The sequence below is a fragment of the Oryctolagus cuniculus genome, chromosome 8 (genome assembly GCF_051225735.1).
Source record: "Oryctolagus cuniculus isolate XC-2025 breed Fujian yellow rabbit chromosome 8, ASM5122573v1, whole genome shotgun sequence".
Classification (NCBI taxonomy): Eukaryota; Metazoa; Chordata; class Mammalia; order Lagomorpha; family Leporidae; genus Oryctolagus; species Oryctolagus cuniculus.
This window is the reverse complement of record NC_142874.1, coordinates 33,282,852-33,296,441: the sequence shown is the minus strand read 5'-3', so window position 1 is coordinate 33,296,441 and position 13,590 is coordinate 33,282,852. Positions and strand designations below refer to the sequence as shown.

The 13,590-nt window shown below is 43.0% G+C and overlaps 1 protein-coding gene across 6 annotated transcripts in view; it reads right to left on the bottom strand.

Moving 5' to 3' along the window:
- The window catches only part of PSD3 (pleckstrin and Sec7 domain containing 3), a 583,146-nt gene that overhangs the window by 400,754 nt on the left and 168,802 nt on the right, over positions 1-13,590 (bottom strand). The gene's annotated exons all lie outside the window — the stretch shown is intronic.

Below are 13,590 nucleotides of genomic sequence, written 5' to 3'. Positions count from 1 at the left end.
CTGGCTGTTGCGATCATTCAGGGAGCAAACCAGCACATAGAAGACCTTTCTCTCTGTCTCTCCCTCTCTGTCTGTAACTCTACTTCTCAAATAAACAGTCTAAAAAAAAGAAGGGAGTAGGAGGAGGAAAAGAAGGAGGAGGAGGAGAAAAGAGGAGGAAGAAGGAAGAAGAAGAAATTGGAAAAAGAGGAAACAAAGAAGGAGGAGGAGGAGGAGGTGGAGGTGGAGGAGGAGGAGTGGTGCAACCATAGTCAAAAGAAAGCAGAAGTCACTACACAGAACAAGCCCAGGAAGCCAAGGGAGCCACTGAGCAGGTAAACCCTAGAGCTGGCAGGTCCCTGCACCTGGAATGGGAAACAGAAGAGATGGCACTATGAGCACCTGGAGAATTGTCCATTTAACAGCTTACTGTGCTGACCCCTCTCCCACACTGCTCTCCAACTAGAGGCTGCTTGCACCAAGGCAGGCAGTGTGTATGTGGAGGGAAGCCGCTGCCTCGGCACACGCAGGTTATCCCAGCCCCATCCATATACAGAGAAGCAGCCTGTGGGGACACAAACCCCAAACATACGGAGAAACTCCTGCATCTGTACTTGGGAACTCAAACTGCCATTCATGCATATGTACGGAAAAGCAAACTCCGACAGATACCTGAGGAAAAAGAATGGCTTCCAGGAGAAGTTCCAAAGTTTCAATACTTACTGAAATAGAACTGACCCTATAGAAAGCAGAAATTCAGGAAACAGAAAAGACTGGGGGGGGGGGGGGTGGATGTGGAATTCTAATTAATTCTTTTTTTTTTTAATTTTTTTTTTTGACAGGCAGAGTGGACAGTGAGAGAGAGAGAGAGAAAGGTCTTCCTTTGCCGTTGGTTCACCCTCCAATGGCCGCCACGGCCAGTGCGCTGCGGCCGGCACACCGCGCTGATCCGATGGCAGGAGCCAGGTACTTATCCTGGTCTCCCATGGGGTGCAGGGCCCAAGCACCTGGGCCATCCTCCACTGCACTCCCTGGCCACAGCAGAGAGCTGGCCTGGAAGAGGGGCAACCGGGACAGAATCCGGCACCCTGACCAGGACTAGAACCCGGTGTGCCGGCGCTGCAAGGCGGAGGATTAGCCTAGTGAGCCGTGGCGCCGGCCTCTAACTAATTATTTACAGATTCAAAATAATTAATTGATAAAAGAACAGATTGCAATGAAAAATGAGAGATTAAAGAATGAAAAAGAGCTCCAAAAATATAATTATAATAAAAATATTGGGGCCAGCACTGTGGCATAGTAGGTTAAGCCTCTGCCTGTGGCACCAGCATCCCATATAGGCATGGCTTGAGTCCCAGCTGTTCCACTTCTGATCCAATTCCTACTGATGGTCTGGGAAATCAGTGGAAGATGGCCAAGTGCTTAGGCCCCTGCTCCCACGTGGGAGACCTGGAAGAAGCTCCTGGCTTCTGGCTTCAGATCGGTCCAGCTCTAGCCATTGTGGCCATTTGGAGAGTGAACCAACAGATATAAGGCCTTTCTCTCTATCTCTCCCTCTCTCTGTAACTCTGCCTCTCAAATAAATAAATCTTTAAAAATAAATAATAAAAATATTATCAGAAATAATGAATGGACATATTTTAAAATACAAAATAAAAACTAGGAGACATAAGAGATTAACCTAATACAGGAGACCCAAATCCATCTAAGAGAAATTTAAACAGTAAAGAACATTTTAAAAAAAAAAAAGTAAATGGGAAATAATCCAAAAACAACCATTTCTAATGCTAAGGGAAGATTAAGACTGAAAAGCTTCAGTAAGTGTCAAGTAATATGAATAAGAACAACTCCCGAATGTAAGAAGGCACTGAAAGAGGGTCCCGGAAAATATTGGGAGAAAAAGAACAGACCTAAAGCAGCAAACCTCAGTCACATCAGCACCAGTGGGGAGCTAAAGGAAAGTGTGTTGTCCCCAGACCTCAGTTTCAGGGGAACAAACAACAAAGCTGAAAAACAGAATTTTAAGATACACAAAGCTTCTGAAGTTTTACCACTTCAAGAATGTTCCAGAAGTGTCACTAAAGGAGACACTCAAGAAATCCAAGAACGAGGCGTGGACTCCCTGAGGCAGTATATCTAATAAAGAATTTAATAAAGAATTTTGTTTAAGTCTAAGGAGAACAGCTGCATAAAGGCCTAGAAAAATACTGGCACATATTAGAACAAATAGAAGATTCCAAGAACACCTTCAAGATAAAATTAATTCCCTGTTACAAATGATACAGTTTGGCCAGCGCCATGGCTCAATAGGCTAATCCTCCACCTGCGGCGCTGGCACTCCGGGTTCTAGTCCTGGCTTGGGGGCCGGATTCTGTCCCGGTTGCTCCTCTTCCAGTCCAGCTCTCTGCTGTGGCCTGGGAATGCAGTGGAGGATGGCCCAAGTGCTTGGGCCCTGCACCCGCATGGGAGACCAGGAGAAGCACCTGGCTCCTGGCTCCAGATCAGCGCGCAGCCATTGTGGGGTGAACCAACGGAAAAGGAAGACCTTTCTTTCTCTCTCTTTCTCTCTCTCTCTCTCTCACTGTCCACTCTGCCTGTCAAAAAAAAAAAAAAGAAAGAAAGAAAGAGAAAAAAAATGATACCGTTAACCCTAATGATACAGTGAAGACAACAATCAATCAGCAAAGCCTAACAAACCGCTGTCTGGTTCCTTTCTCTCCTCTGCCCTAATGAGCCTGGGCTGGATCCACACCAGCCCCTGAGCAGCAGAGGCCACAGAGGGGGCTCTGCTCCGTTCCTTGGGGCCAACAATGTCACTCGGATTTTGCTGCTTGGATCTGCCTTTTGTAAATGCTGATGCTACATTTTAAGCTGTTAGAATCCACCTGTAGTCAAAGTAGGACAGACTTTGTGATGGTCACGGAAAAGAACATAAATGTCATGGGCCCTGTCGGAGTAGAGGTTAGATGGACGGAGGTTTCCACGGGGAACGAAAGCCCAAGGGCAGGTGCAGAGGTGCTGAATCCTTTCTCATGAGAACATGAGATGCCTGCTCAGAAAAAGCCTGTGAAACATAGTTTCCAATATTAATATTTAAACCCACAAATGTAACCAAGTGAAAAACCTAAAAATAAAATGCAACTGTTGGGATATGGGAGTAGACAGATTATTCTAGCCAAATTCCTCATCCTTTATAGAGAATTAACAGATAGTGGATGATTAAGAAATAAATCTGTAAGCATATTATCTATAAGACAACTGCCAGAAAAGCATAAAGACAAAAGCAAAAAAGGTAGGAGAAAGAGTATGACAGAAAGGCAACAAAGCCTTTGGTACTGGGAAGAAAAACTGAGGGTAGGAAAGGGTAAGGGGTCTTTGCTTGAGTGCACACACAGAGAACAGGCTGAGAGAGCCTGGGGGAGAGGGAATTAGTGGCATGGTAAAAAAGCTGGCTTGCAATCATTAACTTTGTAAAGGTTGTGGTTTTTTCTTTTATTATACACACATACTATTTTGATAATAAAAACCTAAAGCAGAGGGGTAGGAAGGACACAGGGACTTTGGATTTAAAAAATAGAGGAAGCTGGGTGTGATTCATTAATCATGACAAATCTATCATACTAACAGGTGATGTAAAGAATAAGGAATGTTGAATGCATAGTATATAGGAACCTTGTCCTACTTCACAACTTTTGTTCTGTAAATTTAAAACTATTCTAAAATTTAAAAGTCTATTAAAATAAATAAAAACCTAAAGTTCAACGATTTTATTTTAAAATAACAAATAAATACCTACACATGGGGGAGTAAGAGCTAATCAGTCCATATCCAATGCTGAATTTGTAAGACTGTTTATGAGACTACCAGGGCTGGCACTATCATGTAGAGGGTAAAGCCCCTAGCTGCACACCAGCATTCCATACAGCCTGTTGAAGCTCTGGCTGTTACACTTCCAATCCAGCTCCCTGCTAATGGCCTGGGAAAGCAGCAGAGGTTGGCCCCTTCACTCACGTAGGAGACCCGGATGAAGCTCGTGGCTCCTGGCTTCAGCCTGGCCCAGCCACTGCCATTTGAGCAGTGAACCAGCAGATGGACGATCTCTCCCTCTCTCTTTAACTTTGCCTTTAAATTTTATAAAATAAATCTTTTTAAAAAGGGTGTACGCGTGCGCGCGTGTGTGTGTGACTAATCTTTAATGAGAAAGAGAGAGAGAAACTACTCAGTGCTGGAGAGAGTAGGAGATGAGCCTCCATACCCTGTGGAGGAGATCCTGACCAGGAACCATCTTCCTGCTGAACAGTTCGTTAAACAGAGCTCTTCATTCTGCTGTGATGCCAGCAGTCTCTGAAGACAATCAACTTCGCAATTAGAATGGGTTAATTAAAAGGAACCACTTTATTAAAAACTTCTTTAGTTACACAACCAACTAGATCTGCAAGCTTGACAGAATTATCAATTTAGGCACAGTTATCAGGAACAATAAGTTATTGAAACAGTAAGGACAAGATGGAAGACCTAGACTGTCAAAAAACATCACTTAACAGTACACAGAGGAAAGAGAGCTTTATATTTTTGTCATCAATATGGTAGAAAATTGCAGAATTCCATTACTTGTGAACATATTTATATTGTTTTGTGAATGACTTTAGACAGTTGTAAAAGTAGGCCCTGTGGCACAGTAGGTTCAGCCGCCACCTAGGACTCAAGATTCCTAAATCAGAGTGCCTAGTTTGGTTTCAAGCTACTCTGTGCTTCAGGTTCAGCTTCCTCTTAATGCACCTGGATGGAGTTCCTGTTTCCTGGCTGTAGCCTGGCCCAGGCCCAGATGTTGCAGGCACCTGGGGAGTGAACCAGCTTCTGAAAAGATCTCTCTCTGTTGGGGCCAGCGCTGTGACACAGTGGGTTAACATCCTGGCCTGAAGCGCCGGCATCCCATATGGGCACCGGTTTGAGACCCGGCTGCTCCACTTCCAATCCCACTCTCTGCTATCGCCTGGGAAAGCAGTAGAAGATGGCTCAAGTCCTTGAGCCCCTGCACCCATGGGGGAGACTGGGGGAAAGCTCCTGGCTCATGGCTTTGGAACAGTGCATCTCTGGCTGATGCAGCCAATTGGGGAGTGAACCATCAGATGGAAGACCTCTCTCTCTCTCTGCCTCTCCTCTCTGTGTAATCTGACTTTCAAATAAATAAATAAATCTTAAAAAAAAGAAAGATCTTTCTGTCATCCTACCTTTCAAATAAATTTTAAAAAATAAATCTTAATACACACACAGAGAGAGAGAGAGAGAGAGAGAGAGAGAGAGAGAGACAAGGGGTTATAAAGCATTAGCTCTGGAATGATACAGTCTACAGAATGCAGGCTTGTACCACTCTTTTTATGCCCTCTTTTCATTTTATTCTTTCGCTCTATAATTTGGGTTTAAATATCCACTCATGTTTTTCATATGGCACTAACAACATAACCTTCACCCAAACAACCTTTGAAACAATGGAAATGTGAAAAAGCAATCAAGAAATCAAAACAAGATTCTGGGCCAAGGACTTGTGGTCTCTGTTAACTTTGTTTCTTTCCTTTCATATGCTTTGTTTGATTGTTGTTCCCCAGGTTAGATCTCCAAGGTCTTTTCATTTAAAAGAAAGAAATGCAATACTGTGCATACTGAATCAAGGCCAGCTGGGGCTAAAGGAGCAATTATAAATTTTGAAATGCACTATGCAAACCCTACCACTTGTGATATTCATTTCTTTCTCTCAGATATCTATTTTAAATATATATTTAAAATTTATATATATATTAACTCAGAACTCTAATCTTGATTTCCCAGAGAGAGAAACATGGGCCAGTTAGGAACATTCAAGACAAGTCTGTATGGGCATACACTCCTGTTTCTCTTGAGTAAATACCGAAAGAATGTAATGACCAGGGGTACAGAAGGCATATGTTTAACTTGACTGTTTTTTTGAAATGTTCCCATTCTCACCACCAATATGTGAGAGTTTCAGCAACTCCACATTGCTGCCAGAGTCACTATGGTCAGTCGTAAATTTTAGCCCTTTCAGTGGGTGTGCAGTAGTACCTTATTGTGGTTTTAGTCTCCATTTCCCTAATGACTAATAATGTTGATCATCTTTTTATGTGTTTACCCTGTCTTCCACATATGAAGGTACTTTAAATGGCTTATGGAAAATGAAATTAAAAGATAATTATATTTTTGGTGCAAAAAATATTAAATTCACGCATACAGTGGGCTATCAAAAACTTCACAGAAAATGTATCTTATGAAAAACCTATGCAATGGGGCTGGTGCTGTGGCGTAGTGGGTAAAGCCGCATCTGCAGTGCTGACATCCCGTATGGGCGCCAGATCAAGTTCCGGCTGCTCCACTTCTAATCCAGCCCTCTGCTGTGGCCTGGGAAAGCAGTACGAGATGGCCCAAGTCCTTGGGCCCCTGCATCCAGGTGGGAGACCTGGAAGAAGCTCCTGGCTCCTGGCTTCGGATCAGTGCAGCTCCAGTGGTTGTGTCCAATTAGGGAGTGAACTAGTGGATGGAAGACCTCTCTCTCTCTTTCTCTGCCTCTCCTTCTCTTTCTTTGTAGCTCTGGCTTTCAAATAAATAAATATTAAAAAAAGAAAAACTTATGCATGAACTCCATGAACTTTTAGAAGTATCCTTATACCTCCTTTGATGTGACAAAGTATCTGTTCAAACTTCTGGCACATTTTTTAATTGGGTTGTTTGCCTTCCATTTGTTCAGACATACGATCTCCCTATACATTCAAGATACAAGTCCCTTGTCAAATATTTAACACAAAATCCCAATAGCCAAACTTTTAAGAAACTCTGATCTAGCTAATTTTGTTGAAAAGAACCACATTACACTGCAGGGAGTCATGCATTTACATATGATTCACTCTACCTCTAAAAATGAAAAGGTAATTACCTAAAATCTGACATGAGTGCTTTTTTAAAATCATATTCTTCAGAATCCATTTCTGTCTATGTCCCAGGAGCACTTTACATAGTCTAATGGCCAGAAATCATTACCAAGCCAAATTCCGTCTTCACAGCACAGCTTAGTAATGAGTTCCATGTAAAAAGAGCTAAGGTTTTCATAGCATTTTAGTATTTTTGTTATCTGGAAAACTAGCCAGAGGCTTCTAAGAGCCTAAGTTCTCCATACACGATCACTACTGAACCACAAAACATTTCCCATGGCTTCCCTGCAGCTTCTACTCAATCTCTTGCCTTTTTGAACGGATCAGGGGAAAGCAGTGGGGAGAAAAAGTGTTAACATTTCTTTTCCTTCTTCCCTAAGTAATCAGGATTCTTACTCAAAATAGCCCCTGATGGCCTCCCTCCCTCAGCGCCATTTATTTCAACTTCAGATGCCATTCTAACAACACATCTTTTATAGCAAGGATCTCAAAGGCCTGGGATCAGATGACCCTTAAGTCTAATAGGAGAGTTTGTTTTCCTAAGGAGCGAGCAGTATAAAATATAAAATGCATGGTCCAGAACCAAGAAAAATAGATGATAACCTTAAGCCTGCCAGGAGTTTGGGCAAGCTGATTCATTCACTTGAGTGTTTCCTCATTCATAAATGCAAAGGTAATTTCCAACACTTCTTCCAACTCAAGTATGATTACTCTGCCAGTTTGATTATATAAGCTGGTTTCCCTAACAGCTAAACATTAATTGGGTACCATAAGCCAAGCACTAAGCTAGGTGGTTACAATCTCATCTGATTTCCACACTACAACTCTGTGAAGAGGTCGCTACCAGGGTTTTTACTTAAAGATGAAGAAACAGAAATAATTAAGTTATGTGTCCACATGGCTTCATGAGGATTAGGCGGGGACCCAGGCTCTGCGGTTGCCCCTAGCACCGCGATTTCAGTAAACTGGCAGCCCACACACAGTAGTGAGAGGTAATTACTGACAGTCTACAAGTTTCAAAAGCACACAGGGACAGGTATGTGGTCCAGCAGTTAAATCACTACTCGGAACACCCATTCCCATATCAGAGTGGCTGGTTCAAGTCCCAGTTACTCTACTTCCAATCCAATTTCCTGATAATGTGAACCCCAGGAGGCAGCAGATGACAGCTTGGGTCCCTGCCACCCACATGCAGACTCAGATGGAGTTCCAGGCTCCTGATTTCAGCCTGGCCCAGCTCTGGCTGTTGTGGGCATTTGGAGAGTGAACAAGCAGGTGGAAGATGGATCTCTCTCCCCCGCCCCCCATCAAATAAAAAGAAAGTAAGTAAATGAAAATGTTAACTCATACACAAATTTTTAAATCCTAAAAGTTTAGGGCTATCCATGAAGCTCTAAAAATCTCCCAGAGGGCCACCCATAACGTCAAATATAGTGGAAATACCAGCATGCCTTGTCTAACCAGAGGACATCACTAAGCCTAGGTCTCGGCTCACAGATCACCTCATGGATTTCTCACCTGATTCTAAAGCATCTAAACTTTGTGCCCTTGGGCATGTTCCTTAACACTTCTGATGTCCATCGTCTTCCCCTATTCACCTTGAGAAGCTTAGCCGTCAACAGAGAACTCAGCCGAGAGACTCTGTGAGCTGCCAGGAGTCAACCTAAGAGCTGGACTGCCTTTCCAGCAGCCCTTGCACTCCTCCACACCTCCAAGGTCACTCTTTCTCCTGCAAGTTCAGGGGCAGGACCTTACTCATCTTCAAAGACTTCCTCAACATCTTTTATTTTTTATTCTGGGTTTTGACTGAAGGAGAGACAGAAAGAAACCAAGTGACCTGGGCAACTGGTGCTATCCCAAAATTCTTCAAATAATGTAACTCCTGCCAAATCTCTGAGGCACAGCAACCCAGAGCGGACAAGTGTGATAACGGCACGCCTGGGGGTGCCGTCACCCAACCCCTCACAAGAGCAGGCCTAGATGGGCCCTGTTTAGTCGTTTGCCTCTACGCACCTGTTATCCCCTCAGTAAGTCACAGCACAACTGATTTCACATATATACCATTAGCCCAGAGCCTCTGAACTCTTCCTGCACATGAAAAGCTCCTGAAAGCTGGGACAGCTCCCACAACAGAGGCATAGTTAACCGTCATTTTCACTGTGTGGATGAACAGATAATGAAAATCCACATCCTAACTCCCAGCTCCGGGGTTCTTTCCACTGATCATATGTTCTCCCACATCCCAACCCATATCCTAAGGTCCTGTCACTGATTCAAAAGCCTTGTACTAAACAAGCTTAAAAATAATCTTGAACTGTTTTCCTAGACCCTCCCACCCACAACCCTGGTTAAATTTCGGCTCATTGACAAAGTTGGAGCCAGAAGTGACACTGTCTTCAGATATGAGGATCATAAACCAACTGGCCTCACTTCACTTGGCTCTACCAGGCCTCTGACTGCGGAACATTTTATGGATGCATTCAAAAGTCACTGACAGCTTTGGTGTTTCATCACCAGACTGTTTCATGAGCACTTAGTTTAAGTCACTGTGTCAAGAAAGAGCATGGGAGCTGCAGCAACAGGCTACCACCTAAAAATGAAACAGTCAAAAGTCAATGCCAGTGCCAGCGCTGTGGCGTAGTGGGTAAATCCACTGCCTGCAGTGCCGGAATCCCATATGGGCACTGGTCCGTGTGCCACTTCTAATCCAGCTCTCTGTTATGGCCTGAGAAAGCAGTAGAAGATGGCCAAAGTCCTTGGGCCCCTGTACCTGTGTGGGAGACCTGGAAGAGGCTCCTGGCTCCTGGCTTTGGATTGGTGCAGCTCCGGCCATTGCAGCCATCTGGGGAATGAACCAGCAGATGGAAGACCTCTCTCTCTGCCTCTCCTTCCCTCTCTGTGTAACTCTGACTTTCAATTAAATAAATAAATCTTTAAAAAAAAAGTCAATGACAGTTTCTGGTACTGGCTTAGCCCATTTATTCTATGTTCAGGAGATATGTTCATCATCAAATTCAAACAGAAACACTGTCCTATTCTCTCCATGATCTCTGGAGTATTCTGAGTTTGGACAATGTTTTGAGGGAAGATAAATGGCCCATGTAAAGGAACTTTCAAGAACATTTTGGAAATATCTACCAATTCTTCGTGAGGTTACAAAGTGAACTTCCCAAAAGTCCGTATGAACTTGTATCTTAACACTTTCAGCACTAAGCAATTGCTCTGCTGCTTCTGGTCCAATTTCCAGATCAACCCCTCTTGAATATCTATGTAAAACATGATTTCAGTCACTTAGTATCTTCCTATTTGGTTAAAATGCAAACTCCCGGGCTGATTTTGTGAGGTAAGTGGGTAAAGCTGCTGCCTGTGATGCCAGCATCCCAGACGGGTACCAGTTCTATTCTTGGCTGCTCCACTTCCAATCCAGCTCCCGGCAAATGTGCCTGGGAAAGCAGCAGAGGATGGCCCAAATGTTTGGGTGCCTGTACTCACATAGGAAACCTGGAAAAAGCTCTTGGCTCCCTGTTTCAGACTGGCCCAGCTCTGGCCATTGCAACCATTTGAAGAATGAACCAGTGGATTGAATACCTCTCTCTATCTCTCTGTAATTATGCCTTTCAAATAAATAAATAAACCTTTAAAAATAAATAAAAATAAAATGCAAACTCTTACTCTATCTTATAGGGTTCAATATGACACAGCCCCTTTCTAAATGTAATCTTTCTGAATTTATCTCTCACTGACAATGCTTGCCAACCAACCAATTCCTCAAATAACTGATACTCTCTTCTACTACACCCTTGCTCAGGCCATTCCCTCCCTAGGAACTCTACTAATGAGAACTCTAAGCATCCTTAAAAACCAAATGCAGACCAAGCGCTGTGGCACAGTGAGTTAACACCCTGGCCTGAAGCGCTGTCATCCCATATGGGTGCCGGTTCGAGGCCTGGCTGCTCCACTTCATATCCAGCTCTCTGCTATGGCCTGGGAAAGCAGCAGAAGATGGCCCAAGTCTTTGGGCCCCTGCACCCATGTGAGAGACCCAGAAGAAGCTCCTGGATCCTGGCTTTGGATCGCAGGAGACCTGGAAGAAGCTCCTGGTTCCCAGCTTCGGATCGGCACAGCTCCAGCCATTGTGGCCAACTAGGGAGTGAACCATCAGATAGAAGACCTCTCTCTCTCTCTCTCTCTCTCTCTCTCTCTCTGCTTCTCCTCTCTGTGTAACTCTTTCAAATAAATAAAATAAATCTTAAAAAAAAAAGACCAAATGCAACTTCCACCTCCTCCATGATGTCATCAGCAGTTCAGCTAAAAGCAATCGTTCCCTCCAATAAGTTATTTGGAGATAGGATGTTTCTCTTCAACCAAGAAATAATCAACTAGCAGGCAATAAATCATATTTTCTATTTCTTTGCACCCTCATAGTGCCCACAACACATATTAGGTTCTCACTAAATACCTCTGTTCAGGTGCCAGCACTGTGGCACAGCAGGTTAAACCACTGCTTGCAATGCCAGAATTCCAAATTACAGCGCCAGTTCAAGTCCTTGCTACTTGATCTCTGACCCAGCTCCTTGCTGATGTGCCTGGAAAGGCAATGGAAGATGCCCCAAGGATTTGGGCCCCTGCCACTCATGTGGGAGATTAGGACAGAGATCCTAGCTCCCGGCTTTGACCTGGCCCAGACCTGGCTGTTGCATTCATTTGGGGAGTAAACCAGCAGACAGGAGATCTCTCTGTGTCTGTATCTCCTTCTCTCTGTCATTCTCTCAAATAAATAAATAAATCATATTTACATATATATGTGTGTGTGTTTTAGATAATTGTATGCATACTTTTACACTTGTAGAATAACATGACATCTGAAATAAACACTGCCAATCATTTTTAACAAGGCAAATAAAGAACAAGGAATTTAAATGCTATTTTAGTTTGCCTCAGGTATGACACAACCAAGCTGGTAAAACAAAGAAAACTACTTAAAATCCTTGACTAAGCAAGAACCAAGCTCACCCGTTACTGAGGCAGAAGACTCTATTACATGTAATCTTATCTCCATGTGGCTAATTAAAAGTATGTTTTATTAAAGTTCAAAAACGCTTAATCAGAACAAAATCTCAACGTAGCACTCAAACATAAGGTTATGCTGAGGAGTTTAAAACTCTTCAGGTGACTATAATCAATATCCCCTGTCTGAGAAATAGTGAATTGATGATTAAGTGCCCCAAACCACAAGCCCAGAATAGTCAGGTAATTATTGCACATGAAACAATAGCACACATGGCTATTCTACATAATCAGTACCAGAGATACAGTATGAAATCGATTCCCCTAAATTGGGACACTATGATGAAAGCCAAATGATTTTTTAAAAATAATTTAACTGTTTTAGACTGTATCCAAGAGCCCCAACTATTGAAATACCTAAGAAATATTTTTAAGGTAAGGGGAATTATTAAAAGGGGGTGTGTGCATTGCCTTCTTGACATCCCCAAATATTAATGTTATTATATGATCCCATCTATTATCTAAGTCAAAAATGCACAGTTACATTTAGCTTTTCCAGTCAAACAGCAGCTACATTAGCTCAAACTCCTGGTCTCCCTAACAGAAATGAGTGTCAGACGATGGGAGAGTTCAGGGAAGTCAGGGCTGTGCTTCTAAATGTCAGCCTCAAGAGTCAGGGCAGGAAGACAATGACGACAGCACGACAACAACAGTACTAGCAGCAAACATTGTTACAGCATTACAAGCCAAACAGAATCCTGAGGTCCTTACACATCAACTTACTTATTTCTCAAAAGAATCCTGAGAGCTCTGTCACTGCAATCCCATTTTACAGGTGAGAACACTAAAATGGGGTGATTTGCACAAGGTCACACACCTTGGAAAGCACAGGGCCATGGTGCAAACCCCGGAAGCCTGGCTCTTCACCCAGGCTCTTACGCATATGAAATCACCCTTTCCTGTCTAACTCCCAAGGTATGCTAACATCAGTCTTCCACAGAGACAGGCAAAAGTTCTGAGACACTATAAAGCTGTTTATATTTTTATTCTATTCCTCTTGTTAGGAAAATGTCGTCAAAATGTAGTGCCTCAACAGGTTGAGAGCAGCAGCTTTGGAGCAGGAGGCAGTCTGGGATTCAAGTTCCAGTTCTAACACGTGAGTGACTGTAACCAGAAGACTATCTCAGATTCCTCATCAGGAAGATGGAGACACTAGTACCAGTTTGTGAAGATTCAATGAGATACTGAAGGCAAAGCACTTAGCATAGTACCTGCTATAGTACACTGCAAGTAATCAAGAAACTTAGTTGAAACTATTACTGCTATTAGTACCAGTAATAGTTCTTCTACTTGTCCTAAATTTACCTACTTCAAATTGAAAGGTGTTGTATATAATTCTAGAATACCAGAATTTGATAAACAGATTAGACCAATCCAATTTTAAACAAGAGCCAGGATAATTCCCCAAAATTATGCTGCAAGTTAATATTTTGGTAGCTAAAAATAGGTACCAAAAATAAAGGAGTAGAAATATGCAGCACTAGGAAGTGTGGAAACATTACAAGAAAAAAGTCAATTCTTGAATGTTTAAATACCAGAAACTGAGAATTCCACAAACAAAGAACACAATTTGAAATGACCTAGAGGCCGGCGCCGCGGCTCACTA